Genomic DNA, 3,837 nt, shown 5'->3' with positions numbered 1-3,837 from the left:
CATTCATTCATTCATTGGTTCGAAGGGTTTCAATTGGATTGGCTCAACATTAGGTTTTGACTAGATAATTAGACTGCTATTGTGATTTGTGATGCAAGATATTGTGAACACCATTAGATGTTATTTAATCAAGGCTTCATTTTATGGAAAGACCCCTAGATTAGGGTTTACTTGGAAAAGAAGATATTATGGTACAATTGACTTTTCTGTTGACTTTTTGACCTAATTCTTGGAAGTCTCTCCATTTCATATTCAAACTATGGTTATTTAATTAATTCACATCATAATAAGAAATAGTTTGGAAGTCATTCATGACCTAGTTGACTTTTGGTCAACTGTTGACTTCTGGTCAAACAATTGACCAAGTTTGTTGGAGTTCTTACTTTAACTTGGGCTATTAATTTCTGGTCAAAGTGATTCAATCAATTGGATTCTTTCAAACTACAAAGTTCAAATAAAATTTAAATTCAAATTTAAATCCAAATTTGAGGGAAACTTTATTTATTCTTAAAACAAGTTACAATGGGAGGTCCACCAAACAAAGTTAAAGCATACTCAAATATTCCAAAATGCAAAGGAAAAGGACATCGCAATGGAAAGTTACATGAAAAACCTATATTTAACCTATAATTGACTTTTGGTTAAACAATTGACCAAAGTCTGACCACAGTTATCCTAAGCCTATTTCCTATAATCTTTAGATGCAACATGTCTTCATTTTGCCTTCAAGTTGTTACACCATGCCTTGAACTCTATGTCCATCCCATGTCTAAAACCATATATGCACCACTAACCATCCAACCTTAGCATGACCAACCAACTTGCTATGCTATAATCACCTACACCAAGCCTGCAATATCAAGGCCAGTTGACATAATCATAGCACAGTTAAGCCATCAAAACAACGCCATGGCATGAACATACATGAACCAAATTCCATCCAAAACAAGCCATGTAAATGTAGCATACACATTTAGTAAACCAAAAGCATTCATCAATATACATATATCATCACTATGTTGCAGCAGTAACAAAGAACAAATCCATATAAAAAACATACACAATTCAAATCAATACAATGCATTATCTTGAAACCAATACACAAACAGATTCACACATTATGCCAAACAACATCTCTATCACATTGAAAAGTTACTTTAGTCATGGATGTAATGTATCACCATGGTATCATGTTCAATTCAATCATCTCTACATTACGATCCATATTATACCATTCATTTTCCACCAAATTTAGTATAACTCATACATTTTCTAAGTCAACGTATAGTGCAAATCAAACTAATTAAGAATATGCAATGCATACATACCATAAGTCAAATGCAATGCATCATCACAATCATGTTATAACACATATACACTACATACATACATTGTCAATCAACATACACCATCATAAAGGCATGCTCAATTCCAACAACACACATACACATCTCAAACACCATAACATAATGCCATTCAAAACGATTATCCATCAAACTAACCTATAAAACTTCAATGTTACAAATTTCCTCACAACTAATAACCAACCATTTAAACCATTGTCCAACCGTCAAGACATTTAATAAACTATAAACTTGCTAACAAACTGTCCTAATTTCCATAACCACCTGCCCTAACCCGACCTTAACCATCAACTAATTTACCAAGTCAGTTATAAACCCTAAACTAACTTCAAACTCTTAACTATTCACCTTGTAACCAACTTAACATCTAACAAACTTTTAACCTAAAGAACTAACCAAAGTCCTAAATTGTCTAACAACCCATCAACAAACCTATTAACCAACTAACTAACTCATAACTGACTATAACTATCAAATTCCATGTGTCCTAACTCAATTGCCAAACTTCCCCTGCATTTCAAAATTCCCTCCAAAGTTAGTTTCAAACCCTAACTAACTTCTAACTTTCGAACTAACACACATTGCTATCATATTTTACACTAAATTAAGGCCAAAACTAACACACATTACCATCGAAGTTTTCACTAAACTTAGGCCAAAATAAAGACATTTCACTTAAATCTCTCACTAAACAAAACCAAAACCCAGCTAATTTTTGAAGAACTCACCATCATTGATTAATCCTAGCCACATATTACAATCTATTGGCCTCCAATGATCAATTCGCTAACTGACTTTCCCTTTTAATCTTCATTAACCCTCAACTATAAGAAACCTAGTTATTCGCTTCATCCCTAAGTAATCACTCACCCTAATAAAACTCTGCACAAATCATTCCCTAATCTTACAATATCTCACTAAAGCACTACAATTCCTGAATTGCAATGGCTTTAACATCTGAAGCTCTTAGCAATCGAGCTAACCTTAAACACCAATCTCAACCCTAATTTAATTCATCATCATCATCTCTGCAAATCCATACTTCTAATCATAATTCTCTATCTCTCTGCTCTCAATATTATCTTAGTTCTACATCAACACACTACAATATTCAACCAAAAATTCAAGAAAAAAAGAAAGAAAGAAAGAAGAGAAAAAGGAAATTGGAGGCCGGAATTGAGAAGTGTACCTTTATATTGCATCTCTGGGTTTCTTTATCACATTCAAGATCCATGTAAAAATTACCAAGGCCAATATTTGCCATGTTGGTAAGCCTCGACAAGCCTTGATCCTTTACCTGCTTGCTCCATGTTTTTTACTATATTGTAGAGCTTGTGCTACTGAGTAAAAACACTAAGGTTGCTGCTCAATTCCATGGATGTATGCTATTTAGTTTATGTTTGAAACAATTAGGGTTTTATGTGTTTGGGTCAAAATAAGGGTTTAGGGTGAGAATGAGAGATAATAAAGGTTGGGGATGGAGAGAGGAAGGTAAGACTTTAGTGGTGTTTAGGTTTGGTTATGAGCTCCGCCATCACCGAAGGTAATTTTTGGTGCGGCAGAGTGATTTCAGGTGAAGAGAGCGAGGAGAGGGAGACAGAGGCAAGTGAGATTGGAATGATAGAGGGTTTCTCAACTTTCCCCTTACGCGTTTCTCTCATGGGCCATAAACGTAAGGCCTATTAGCCTTTACTTACACTGCACCTTATATTACCAACCTCACCCCTAGTTATGAATTAACAAAAACAACAATAATGGCTTGGGCCTCACTCCCATGGGCCCAACGCCATGATGTTATTCACATTCCCTCTTTCATTCTCTGCGCCCCTAACAGAGTATTATTTTATTTTATTTATTTTCTTAAGAAATCCTTTTGATCTTTTAATTTTTTCTTTTTTTAAAGGTAATTAAGCGTAGTCTTAGTGAAGGTTAGGTCTAATTCCCAAATCAGGATTAATTTCAAAATGAAGTTAGATTATAATTAATTAGGAAATTATAGTTTCATAATCATTAATCTTTATTTTTATTTTTGGCCTTTATTTCCTAATTCATTTTAGCTTGCTTGATTTCTTCTTGATGAATTAGGGTTGTGTAGCGGTGTATTCGTCACCATTGGAAATATTAACTAGATCCAAGGTAAATCATACAAAGTCGAGTCGCCACTACACTTCTATTTATCCAAAGGAATGGTTAGAAAGCGAACAAAAACCTATAAAGTTTTACAAACAAAACTAGTAAAAGAGGGTCAGAGATCTGGGTAAGGGGGTTGGTTATGCAAAGGGAAGGTGTTAGGCACCCAATGCATCCTAGGTACTCCTAGGGAGCCCTTCTCACAACTTGTTGTATTGTTATTGTTTATGAAATTATTTTGTGCAAACATAGTTGAAGAGATGAGAGAAGAATGTACAAGTTTATTTACATTTTTGTGTTTGGATGGATGAACCCATTGCCTACGTACCTTTTCATGAAAGAT

The sequence above is a fragment of the Lathyrus oleraceus genome, chromosome 5 (assembly GCF_024323335.1).
Source record: "Lathyrus oleraceus cultivar Zhongwan6 chromosome 5, CAAS_Psat_ZW6_1.0, whole genome shotgun sequence".
Taxonomy (NCBI): Eukaryota; Viridiplantae; Streptophyta; class Magnoliopsida; order Fabales; family Fabaceae; genus Lathyrus; species Lathyrus oleraceus.
This window is presented reverse-complemented; position numbering follows the sequence as displayed.